Genomic DNA, 13,348 nt, shown 5'->3' with positions numbered 1-13,348 from the left:
AAGATACCCTCGTCATGATTAAAGTCTTTGGTTTCTTTTTACTGAATAAAATGGTTAAAACATTATGGGCAGGAAATTCCAAACCTTAGCGGCAGTGGATATCACTAACGGTGCGCTCGAGCATTATCGCCGTTGGAAAGCCCCGGCGCTGGGGCTAACTATATCGGTGCACCGGTCCCGAGCGAGTAAGGGAAGGTGCTGAAAGGGCACTTCTGCTCCCGTCGGGCAATAACCGGAGTAGGATGTCGGGGAAAACTTCGGGAGGGAACATCGGATCCGATCCATGTCAATGGTCGGTGAAAGGGCTTGTGGGGCTGAACAGGGCAGTACTGAGCATGTGTGGCCGTGCCTTGGCTGGAAGGAGTGACAGCAGTAAAGCGGCAGACTGATTTCCAACTGATAAATACACAGGTCAGCCTCTGACAACGAAGGTGTATCCAGCGGTACAGGAACCAGGCGGGTCGCACACCGGGATGCATAGCACGAGTCCCGGAAACCTATGGAGGCGGACCTGTTAAAACCGTGGGGATGGAGCCTGCTGTCTGCGGGTGGAAAAGTCACCTTGCCTCGGTGGTTAGTTTTCCGTTGTGTGATCGGCGCTATTGGGGCGGTCTGGTCGGATGCGTTTTGCTCCAGAGTCCCGTGTCCGAATTCATCCGGGGATGGCTCATAGGAAAGCAAGGGAAGGTGAAATGGTGAATGAAAAAAATACTGGAAGAATAGGAAACCATTAACTCTTTTAGCGTCTACCTGCAAAACATAAAACATTTATCCGTGCCACCCGACCTGGATGACACACCAGACATTTACAAGGCCCTTTTTTTTTTTCTTTTTTTTCGGTTTTTCTTTTGGGCACTAAAATCAAATTTTTTTCCTTTTTCCAGTGCCCCCTATAAAAGGGGAGGGGGACACTAAAAGCACCGGCAATTAAAACAAATTAAACTTTAAAACGTAAAATCAAATTAAAATTTGGTTGCCGGGCGTGATGATGCACTCCAGTCCCTCCGGTGCCCACCTCTTAGGAAACCATTAACCAGAGACCAAGTCCAAAAGGTGAAATGATTAACTAAAGAATGTGGGAAATGATTATCCAAAGTCTGCAAAATGCTTGCAGAGACTAAGTCTAAACGTGGCATGAGTTGCTGAGGCGTGAGTCCGGGGAGCGTCCGAGGCCTATCAAGGTCGCGAGAGCCAGGTGGAGTTCGTAGTCGCTGAGGCGTGAGTCCGGGGAATCCGGGCAAGGCCTATAAAGGCCGCGAGAGACAGCGGGAGTTCGTAGTCGCTGAGGCGTGAGTCCGGGGAATCCGGCCGGGGCCTGTAAAGGCCCAGCTTGCATCAGGGAGGCAAAAAAGAAGTAGAAAGAAAACGAAAGGTGACGTCACAACCAAGGGGGTAAGTGATTGGCTGGTGATTGGTCAGTAGTTTTTCTTTCTCTTTCTTTATCAGTAAGTAACATTTAGCATCGTTGTTGCCCAATTAAGTTTATCTAAGGATTAAGACATGGCAGGAGAGCTCGGACATGTGTTATGCTCCTCCTGTACTATGTGAGAAGTCAGGGACGCTTCTGGTCTCCCTGACGACTATGTGTGCAGGAAGTGTGTCCGCCTCCAGCTCCTGACGGAATGCATTGCGGCACTGGAGCTGCGAGTGGATTCACTCTGGAGCAGCCACGATGCTGAGAATGACGTGAATAGCACATTTAGCGAGTTGGTCTCACCGCAGGTAAAGGGTACACAGCCAGATAGTAAATGGGTGACCAACAGGAAGAGCAGTGCAAGGAAGGTAGTGCAGAGGTCCCCTGCGGACATCCCCCTGCAAAACAGATACCTCGCTTTTGGTACTGTTGAGGGGGATGACTCATCAGGGGAAGGCAGCAGCAGCCAAGTTCATGGCACTGTGGGTGGCTCTGCTGCACAGGAGGGCAGGAAAAAGAGTGGGAGAGCTATAATGATAGGGGATTCAATTGTAAAGGGAATAGATAGGCGTTTCTGCGACAGCAACCAAGACTCCAGGATGGTATGTTGCCTCCCTGGTGCAAGGGTCAAGGATGTCTCGGAGCGGATGCAGGACATTCTGAAAAGGGAGGGTGAACAGCCAGTTGTCGTGGTGCATATAGGTACCAATGATAGAGGCAAAAAACAGAATGAGTTCCTACGAGATGAATTTAGGAAGCTAGGAGCTAAGTTAAAACTTAGGACCTCAAAAGTAGTAATCTCAGGATTGCTACCAGTGCCACGTGCTAGTCAGACTAGAAATAGCAGGATAGCTCAGATGAATACGTGGATTGAGGAGTGGTGCAGAAGGGAGGGATTGAAATTGCTAGTGCATTGGAACCAGTTCTGGGGGAGGTGGGACCAGTACAAACCGGACGGTCTGCACCTGGGCAGGACCGGAACCAATGTCCTAGGGGGAGTGTTTGCTAGTGCTGTTGGGGAGGAGTTAAAATAATATGGCAGGGGGAGGGGAACCTATGTAGGGGGGCAGACGGAAATTAAAAAGGGAGAAAGAGGCAAAAGACAGAAAGGAGAATAGTAAAAGTGGAGGGCAGGGAATCCCAAGGCAAAAAACAAAAAGGGCCACATTACAGTAAAATTCTAAAGGGGCATGGTGTGTTAAAAAGTCAAGCCTGAAGGCTCTGTGCCTCAATGCGAAGAGTATTCGAAATAAGGTGGACGAATTAACTGCGCAGATAATGGATATGATGTAATTGGCATCACATAGAAACATAGAAACATAGAACAATAGGTGCAGGAGCAGGCCATTCGGCCCTTCTAGCCTGCACTGCCATTCAATGAGTTCATGGCTGAACATGCAACTTCAGTACCCACTTCCTGCTTTCTCGCCATACCCCTTGATCCCCCGAGTAGTAAGGACTTCATCTAACTCCCTTTTGAATATATTTAGTGAATTGGCCTCAACTACTTTCCGTGGTAGAGACTTCCACAGGTTCACCACTCTCTGGGTGAAAAAGTTCTCCTCATCTCAGTCCTAAATGGCTTACACCTTATCCTTAGAATGTGACCCCTGGTTCTGGACTTCCCCAACATTGGGAACATTCTTCCTGCATCCAACCTGTTTAAACCCGTCAGGATTTTAAACGTTTCTATGAGGTCCCCTCTCATTCTTCTGAACTCCAGTGAATACAAGCCCAGTTGATCCAATCTTTCTTGATAGGTCAGTCCCACCATCCTGGGAATCAGTCTGGTGAACCTTCGCTGCACTCCCTCAATAGCAAGAATGTCCTTCCTCAAGTTAGGAGACAAAAACTGTACACAATACTCCAGGTGTGGCCTCACCAAGGCCCTGTACAACTGCAGCAACACCTCCCTGGCCCTGTACTCAAATCCCCTCGCTATAAAGGCCAACATGCCATTTGCTTTCTTAACCGCCTGCTGTACCTGCATGCCAACGTTCAATGACTGATGTACCATGACACCCAGGTCTCATTGCACCTCTCCTTTTCCTAATCTGTCACCATTCAGATAATAGTCTGTCTCTCTATTTTTACCACCGAAGTGAATAACCTCACATTTATCCACATTATACTTCATCTGCCATGCATTTGCCCACTCACATAACCTATCCAAGTCACTCTGCAGCCTCATAGCATCCTCTGCGCAGCTCACACTGCCACCCAACTTAGTGTCATCCGCAAATTTGGAGATACTACATTTAATCCCCTCGTCTAAATCATTAATGTTCAGTGTAAACAGCTGAGGCCCCAACACAGAACCTTGCGGTACCCCACTAGTCACTGCCTGCCATTCTGAAAAGTACCCATTTACTCCTACTCTTTGCTTCCTGTCTGACAACCAGTTCTCAATCCATGTCAGCACACTACCCCCAATCCCATGTGCTTTAACTTTGCACATTAATCTCTTGTGTGGGACCTTGTCGAAAGCCTTCTGAAAGTCCAAATATACTGGTTCTCCCTTGTCCACTCTACTGGAAACATCCTCAGAAAATTCCAGAAGATTTGTTAAGCATGATTTCCCTTTCACAAATCCATGCTGACTTGGACCTATCATGTCACCTCTTTCCAAATGCGCTGCTATGACATCCTTAATAATTGATTCCATCATTTTACCCACGACTGAGGTCAGGCTGATCGGTCTATAATTCCCTGTTTCCTCTCTCCCTCCTTTTTTAAAAAGTGGGGTTACATTGGCTACCCTCCACTCGATAGGAACTGATCCAGAATCAATGGAATGTTGGAAAATCACTGTCAATGCATCCGCTATTTCCAAGGCCACCTCCTCAAGTACTCTGGGATGCAGTCCATCAGGCCCTGGGGATTTATCGGCCTTTAATCCCATCAATTTCCCCAACACAATTTCCCAACTAATAAAGATTTCCCTCAGTTCCTCCTCCTTACTAGACCCTCTGACCCCTTTTATATCCGGAAGGTTGTTTGTGTCCTCCTTAGTGAATACCGAACCAAAGTACTTGTTCAATTGTCTGCCATTTCTTTGTTCCCCGTTATGACTTCCCCTGATTCTGACTGCAGGGGACCTACGTTTGTCTTTACTAACCTTTTTCTCTTTACATATCTATAGAAACTTTTGCGATCCGTCTTAATGTTCCCTGCAAGCTTCTTCTCGTACTCCATTTTCCCTGCCCTAATCAAACCCTTTGTCCTCCTCTGCTGAGTTCTAAATTTCTCCCAGTCCCTGGGTTCGCTGCTATTTCTGGCCAATTTGTATGTCACTTCCTTGGCTTTAATACTATCCCTGATTTCCCTTGATAGCCACGGTTGAGCCACCTTCCCTTTTTTATTTTTATGCCAGACAGGAATGTACAATTGTTGTATTTCATCCATGCGGTCTCGAAATGTCTGCCATTGCCCATCCACAGTCAACCCCTTAAGTATCATTCGCCAATCTATCCTAGCCAATTCACACCTCATACCTTCAAAGTTACCCTTCTTTAAGTTCTGGACCATGGTCTCTGAATTAACTGTTTCATTTTCCATCCTAATGCAGAATTCCACCACATTATGGTCACTCTTCCCCAAGGGGCCTCGCACAATGAGATTGCTCATTAATCCTCTCTCATTACACAACACGCAGTCTAAGATTGCCTCCCCCCTGGTTGGTTCCTCAACATATTGGACTAGAAAACCATCCCTTATGCACTCCAGGAAATCCTCCTCTACCGTATTGCTTCCAGTTTGGCTCGCCCAAGCTATGTGCATATTAAAGTCACCCATTATAACTGCTGCACCTTTATTGCATGCACCCCTAATTTCCTGTTTGATGCCCTCCCCAACATCACTACTACTGTTTGGAGGTCTGTACACAACTCCCACTAACGTTTTTTGCACTTTGGTGTTCTGCAGCTCTACCCATATAGATTCCACATCATCCAAGCTAATGTCCTTCCTAACTATTGCATTAATCTCCTCTTTAACCAGCTATGCTACCCCACCTCCTTTTCCTTTTATTCTATCCTTCCTGAATCACAGAGACATGGCTCCAGGTTGACCAAGGCTGAGAATGCAACATCCAAGGGTATTCACCATTGAGGAAGGATAGACAGAGAGGAAAAGGAGGTGGGATGGCGTTGCTGGTTAAAGAGGAAATTAATGCTATAGTAAGGAAGGACATTAGCTTGGATGACGTGGAATCGGTATGGGTGCAGCTGCGAAATACCAAAGAGCACAAAACACTGGTGGGAGTTGTGTACAGGCCACCAAACAGTAGTCGTGAGGTTGGGGACAGCATCAAACAAGAAATAAGGGATGTGTGCAATAAAGGTACAGCAGTTATCATGGGCGACTTTAATTTACATATAGATTGGGCTAACCAAACTAGTAGCAGTACGGTAGAGGAGGATTTCCTGGAGTGTATTAGGGATGGTTTTTTTGACCAATATGTCGAGGAATCAACTAGAGAGCTGGCCATCCGAGACTGGGTGATGTGTAATGAGAAAGGACTAATTAGCAATCTTGTTGTGTGAGGCCCCTTGGGAAAGAGTGACCATAATATGGTAGAATTCTTTATTAAGATGGAGAGTGACACAGTCAATTCAGAAACTAGGGTCCGAAACTTGGGGAAAGCTAACTTCGATGGCATGAGGCGTCAATTGGCTAGAATAGACTGGCAAATGATACTTAAAGGGTTGACGGTAGATAGGCACTGGCAAACATTTATAGATCACATGGATGAACTTCAACAGCTGTATATCCCTGTCTGGAGTAAAAATAAAACAGGGAAGGTGGCACAACCGTGGCTAACAAGAGAAATTAAGGATAGTGTTAGATCCAAGGAAGAGGTATAGAAATTGGCCAGAAAAAGCAGCGAACCTGAGGACTGGGAGAAATTTAGAATTCAGCAGAGGAGGACAAAGGGTTTAATTAGGAGGGGGAAAATAGAGTATGAGAGGAAGCTTGCTGGGAACATAAAAACTGACTGCAAAAGCTTCTATAGATAAGAGAAAAAGATTCGTGAAGACAAATGTAGGTCCCTTACAGTCAGACTCAGGTGAATTAATAATGGGGAACAAAGAAATGGCAGACCAATTGAACAAATGCTTTGGTTCTGTCTTCACGAAGGAAGACACAAATGACCTTTCGGATGTACTGGGGACCGAGGGTCTAGTGAGAATGAGGAACTGAAGGATATCCTTATTCGGTGGGAAATTGTGTTGGGGAAATTGAAGGCCGACAAATCCCCGGGACCTGATTGTCTGCATCCCAGAGTACTTAAGGAGGTGGCACTAGAAATAGTTGATGCATTGGTGATCATTTTCTAACAGTCTATCGACTCTGGATCAGTTCCTATGGACTGGAGGGTAGCTAATGTAACACCAATTTTTAAAAAAGGAGGGAGAGAGAAAATGGGAAATAATAGACCGGTTAGCCTGACATCAGTAGTGGGGAAAATGTTAGAATCAATTATTAAGGATGAAATAGCAGCGCATTTGGAAAGCAGTGACTGGATTGGTCCACGTCAGCATGGATTTGTGAAAGGGAAATCATGCTTGACAAATCTTCTGGAATTTTTTGAGGATGTAACTAGTAGAGTGGACAAGGGAGAACCAGTGGATGTTGTGTATTTGGACTTTCAAAAGGCCTTTGACAAGGTCCCACAAAAAAGATTGGTGTGCTAAATCAAAGCACATGGTATTGGGGGTAATGTACTGGTGTGGATAGAGAACTGGTTGGCAGACAGGAAGCAGAGAGTCGGGATAAACAGGTCCTTTTCAAAATGGCAGGCAGTGATTAGTGGAGTGCCGCAGGGCTCAGTGCTGGGACCCCAGCTCTTTACAATATACATTAATGATTTGGATGCAGGAATTGAGTGTAATATCTCCAAGTTTGCAGATGACACTCAACTAGATGGCGGTGTGAGCTGTGAGGAGGATGCTAAGAGGCTGCAGGTTGATTGGACAGGTTAGGTGAGTGGGCAAATGCATGGCAGATACAGTATAATGCGGATAAAAGTGAGGTTATCCACTTTGGTGGCAAAAACACGAAGGCAGAATATTATCTGAATGGTGGCAGATTAGGAAAAGGGGAGGTGCAACGAGACCTGGGTGTCATGGTACATCAGTCATTGAAAGTTGGCATGCAGGTACAGCAGGCAGTGAAGAAGGCAAATGGCATGTTGGTCTTCATAGCTAGGGGATTTGAGTATAGGAGCAGGCAGGTCTTACTGCAGTTGTACAGGGCCTTGGTGAGGCCTCACCTGGAATATTGTGTTCAGTTTTGGTCTCCTAATCTGAGGAAGGACGTTCTTGCTATTGATGGAGTGCTGCGAAGGTTCACCAGATTAATTCCAGGGATGGCTGGACTGACATATGAGGAGAGACTGGATCAACTAGGCCTTTATATACTGGAGTTTAGAAGGATGAGAGGGGATCTCATAGAAAGGTATAAGATTCTGACGGGATGGGACTGGTTCGATGCGGGAAGAATGTTCCCGATGTTGGGGAAGTCCAGAAGCAGGGGACACAGTCTTAGGATAAGGGGTAGGCCATTTAGGACTGAGATGAGGAGAAACTTCTTCACTCAGAGAGTTGTTAACCTGTGGAATTCCCTGCCGCAAAGAGTTGTTGATGCAAGTTCATTGGATATATTCAAGAGAGAGTTAGATATGGACCTTATGGCTAAAGGGATCAAGGGGCATGGAGAGAAAGCGGGAAAGGTGTACTGAAGGAATGATCAGCCATGATGTTATTGAATGGTGGTGCAGGCTCGAAGGGCCGAATGGCCGACTCCTGCACCTATTTTCTATGTTTCTATGTTTCTTTAAATACATGTCCGAAATTCATTTATTAATAACCAGTGACCACATTTACAACAAACATATTAATGATGCACCTTTGTGCAATGGCTCGTTACTGTGCCTTTGCCTGCTCTAGTGCGACTACAAAGTGTTGGCCCAGTAGCTGCAGCACGGCTGGTGGACAGCTGCTGAGTGTCCGTGCGGGGGACTTCAGATGACCTTGCAGGACACCCTCGACTGACTCTGGGCCAGGAAGGTCCAGCTGCAGACTGCACCATCTCAGCAGGGGCGGCAGCAGTCTGGGGTAGCTGGATGACAGACAGTGACAGGGGCAATGGCGGTGTGGCCGTGGTGTAAGCAGAAATGCTATCATCCTGAGAGAGGACAGCAACTTCCTGTTCCACTGACCCACTGCCATTCCCCCGCGGCAACACCTCAGCATCCCTAGCAATCTGTTGGAGCACAGATTGATGGCCTGCTGAGACGCCGTGAAAGCCCCGGTTGACGGTGGTAGACCCAGCCATGATGGCAGCAGTCAGAGCTTGCGTGACATCAAGTTGAGACTGCATGAGAGCAGTCTGAGATTGGATGCCACCAAGCATAGACTGCATTACAGCACTAATATTTGCGTCGCTTCCGCCTGTGCTGCACTGGAAGCTGCCAGATCGCCCATCACACGCGGCATCATGTCTGGATCACCACGGACTCACTGGGAGTCTACCATCCTTTGCAGATTGGAAGTGATTGGCTCCATGGTGTGCTCAGAGTCTTCTGCAATGTTGGAGGTGGACTCCTCCACACTCCTGGTCATTACCGAGAGGCTGTCATGCACCCATGCCATTGGATCTATTATCGCCGTGTGCATGCCCATCACACTTCTTGTAAATGCCTCAATATGGAGGTCCTCATCTGTGTCCTGTGTAGCACAACTCACACATGAACCCGCCCTCCGGGGAGTTGGCTCCCGAGCTATCCTTTGCCCCGACCTCACTGTAGCCCACTCGTCCCCGGTGCCTCACCATGTGCAGATCTCGCTACTGTGGCCTCTAAACAACAGTGTCTGAGCTGGTGCCTGTGGGTGAGATCCGCCTCGCTCTCTACGCTGACCTCAGCGACAGGCTTCTCAGTTGCTTGTTCGTTGTCTGCAATAATAATCTCACACGAGTCGGGTAAAGGAAGGGAGAATTGTATGCATAGAGCATGATTAGCTGGAAAGTCTGATACGCTTGTGGGGTGAGGGGGAAGTGGGATGTGAGAAGAAGGAGTAGGGATGAACATACCGTGGTTTCCCCAAGGGGGTCTACGTCGCCGATGACCAAGGCGCCCTCCACCCGGCGCCCAATAATACGCAGCACTCTATTCTCCAGTGCAGACAGTGGTTGGGTGTCGGCTTGTCCCCTGTCTGTGCACTCCTGCTCCGTCCTGTTTTGAGCCACCTTGGCCTCACTCCACCGTGCTGCCCAAGACATCATGCGCTACCTCCCTCCACATGCTGCACAAGGCTTGCGGCGAGCGGCTCCTGCCACTTGCCGGGTCGAGCACCGCTCTCTGACTCTCCACACCGAACACCAAGGCTCCATTGCAGAATTTGTGGGCTCTCACCCTGGGTCGTTGATCCTCCATGTGTGCAGCAGCTTCAGTCCGTTAGCTCCTTCTCCTTCGGGCTGTACAGAGACTCCAGGGAAAAACCATGAATTGTTCCTCCAGCACACCCAGCACCAACATCAGAGATGGAGATAGGGGGCCCTCGCCCACCCCGCCACCACCCTCCGACCCAGCGGGCGGGGTATTTCGGATAAATCTTCCACCAGGTCGAGCAGTTCCTGGGAGATGTCGGGGCGACTGGGCGTGCTCAGCCTCATCGGCCTCGCCCGCCTCAGCTTACAGGACGACCGACCCAGCAATGATTAATGGTTGTGGTATGGTGGTAACTGTGGACGGCTCCCCGTCCCCCACAACAGGCATGGCTTCTTCCCCATCCCCAGCAGGCCCAGGCTGGACAGAAGTAGCTGTCTCACCCTCCCGAGGGATGGGCGACTCCCGCCGATGGCGCGTCTTGGTAATGGTGGGGATGTGGGGTGGGTGGAGCACGGGACCAGCGCGATGCGCCAACTCCTCTTGCATTGAGGGACCTCCCTCCTCTCGGTCCTCCTCCGCTTCCAAGAAATGGCGCTTCCTTTTTAGTCTGGATGGACACTGTAAAGTCCTGTCCCCTCAGTACAGATTCACACGAGGCATGTAGTGAAGTCAAGGTCACTCTGGACCTGCACCTTTATTTCACAGCTCTGGAAAGCTGCACTTGCCTGAGACCTGCCCTTATATACCTGTCTCTTGCAAGTGCACCCCTGGTGGTAAAGTATGCTGGTGGTTTCAGGTCATATCTTATTACAGTCATGTATAGCATGTTAGAATACAGTTATATATTATAATGTAAGATACATGACATCACCCTCCCCCAAGGTCTTATTGTCTTTATAGGTTCAGTCTCTCAGGTGGTCTACGCTCTCGCGTGGAGTGTGAGTTGTGGTTCAGTTGTTTGCCTTGGTGTCTGTTTTTCTTTGGGTGTGGTTGCTGATATCTCGCCTGGGTTGTCTGTTTCGATTGGTGTGATTGTTGTTGACTTGTCTGGGCTGTCTATTGGGATTGCCCTTTCCTCAATTTGTTCCCTCTGTCTGTCCACCAGGTGTGGTGCGAGTTCCACATTGTAGTCTGCCTCTGGTTCCGCAGTGTTGTTGGAAAATCTGCTTTTGACTTGGTCTGCATGCCTCCGGCAGGTTTTGCCATTGTCCATTTGTACTACCAGTAGCCTGTTTCCTTACTTGTCCGTTACTGTCCCTGCAAGCCATTTGGGACCCCTGCCATAGTTTAGTACAAACACTTTGTCCCCTATCTCATTCCATCTACCCCTCGAATTTCTGTCATGGTACTCAGTCAGCTTACGGCGCTTTGCCTCAATGATTTTGTGCATGTCTGGGAGGATTAATGAGAGCCTTGTTTTTAAAGTCCTTTTCATCAACAGTTGCGCGGGGGTGATCCCAGTTAATGAGTGCGGACGAGATCTGTATGCCAGCAGCAGTCGCGACAGGCGACCCTGCAGCATGGGACCTTGGATTTTAAGAGTGCCTTGTTTAATCATTTGCACTGCTCTCTCCGCCTGACCGTTGGAGGCCGGCTTGAACGGTGCCGTCTTGACATTATTTATGCGGAGGTCAATTATAAAGTCTTGGAATTCTGCGCTGGTGTAGCACGGACCATTGTCACTGACCAATATGTCAGGGATTCCGTGCGTTGCAAACATGGTTGCGAGGCTCTCCACAGGGGTGGAGGTTGTGCTCGAGTTTAAAATGGTGCATTCGATCCACTTTGAAAATGCATCTACAACTATGAGGAACATTTTGCCCAAGAATGGGCCTGCCTGGTCTACGTGCACCCGCGACCAGTGGAGCCTCCCTGGGGGCATTGCTGAGTTGGGCACACATGGTGCACCTTCGGACGCAGAGTTCCAAGTCCGCATCAATACCAGGCCACCAGACGTGGGATCTGGCTGTGGCCTTCATGAGAATGATCCCCGGGTGCTCGCGGTGGAGCTCCCGGACAAATGCCTCTCTGCCTCGCAGAGGCATGACTACTCAGCTGCCCCACATCAGGCAGTCTGCTTGTCGTGATAGCTCATGCATGCACCTGTGAAAGGGTTTTAATTCCTCGGGGCAGGCATCGCGAGCCTCTGCCCAGTCACCAGTTAGGACACATCTTTTTACTAAGGATAACGTGGGGTTGCTGGCCGTCCAGGCTCTGATTTGGCGAGCCGTCATGGGTGAACCTGTGAACTCAAAGACATTGATTGTCATGACTATCTCACAGTCCTGTTCATCAGACACTTCCGTGGTCGCCAGGGGTAGCCTGCTGAGAGCGTCGGCACAGTTGTCTGTGCCTGGTCTGTGTCTTCTGGTATAGTCGCCAGCATGAGTGCCCATCATTGAATTCGTGCCGAGGCATTGGCATTTATTGCCTTGCTCTCGGATAGGAGGGACATGATCGGTTTCTAACGCGAACTTGGCCCCGAAAAGGTATCGATGCATCTTTTTCACACCGTACACGCATGTGAGCGCCTCCTTCTCTACCATTCCGTACCCGCGCTCCGCCCGCGAAAGTGACCTGGAGGCATGAGCTATGGGTTGTAATTTGTCCGCACTATTGACATGTTGCAAAACGCACCCGACCCCATATGCTGATGCATCGCATGAGAGAACTAGCTTTTTACCTGGATCAAAGAAAGTCAAAACACTGTTGCGTGCCTTATTGAAGGCGCGTTCCTGGGCGTCCCCCCAAAACCAATCGCACCCCTTCCTGAGTAGCACGTGGAGAGGCTCCAGCAGCGTGATTAAGTTCTGGATAAAGTTCCCAAAGTAATTGAGTAGCCCGAAAAAGGCACGCAGTTCTGAGACATTCCGGGGCCTGGGTGCCAGGCGAATTGCTTCTGTTTTGGACTCTGTTGGGCGGATTCCATCAGTGGCAATCCTTCTGCCCAAAAATTCAACCTCGGGTGCGAGAAACAAGCACTTGGATTTCTTGACTCGTAGGCCTACCCTATCCAACCGCTTTAGTACTTCCTCCAAATTACGGAGATGGGAGTCGGTGTCCCTACCCGTGATAAGTATGTCATCTTGAAATACAACCGACCCCGGGATGGACTTGAGCAGACTCTCCATGTTGCGCTGGAATATGGCAGCTGCCGACCTGATGCCGAATGGGCATCGATTGTATATGAAAAGGCCTTGATGTGTGTTGATGGTGGTGAGTAGCTTGGATTCCTCGGTCAATTCTTGCGTCATATACGCAGATGTGAGGTCTAATTTTGAGAAAAGTTTACCTCCAGCCAATGTGGCAAATAAGTCCTCCACTCTGGGCAGTGGGTACTGGTCCTGTAGGGAGACTCTGTTTATGGTAGATTTGTAGTCCCCACAGATTCGTATGGATCCATCGGGTTTCATGACTGGGATGATGGGACTTGCCCAGGCGCTAAATTCCACAGGTGATATAATGCCTTCCCGCAGAAGCCTGTCTAGTTCGTGTTCAATCTTTTCCCTCATCACATAGGGTACAGCTCTGGCCTTGTGATG

This window comes from Pristiophorus japonicus, chromosome 8 (assembly GCF_044704955.1).
Source record: "Pristiophorus japonicus isolate sPriJap1 chromosome 8, sPriJap1.hap1, whole genome shotgun sequence".
Lineage (NCBI taxonomy): Eukaryota > Metazoa > Chordata > Chondrichthyes > Pristiophoridae > Pristiophorus > Pristiophorus japonicus.
This window is presented reverse-complemented; position numbering follows the sequence as displayed.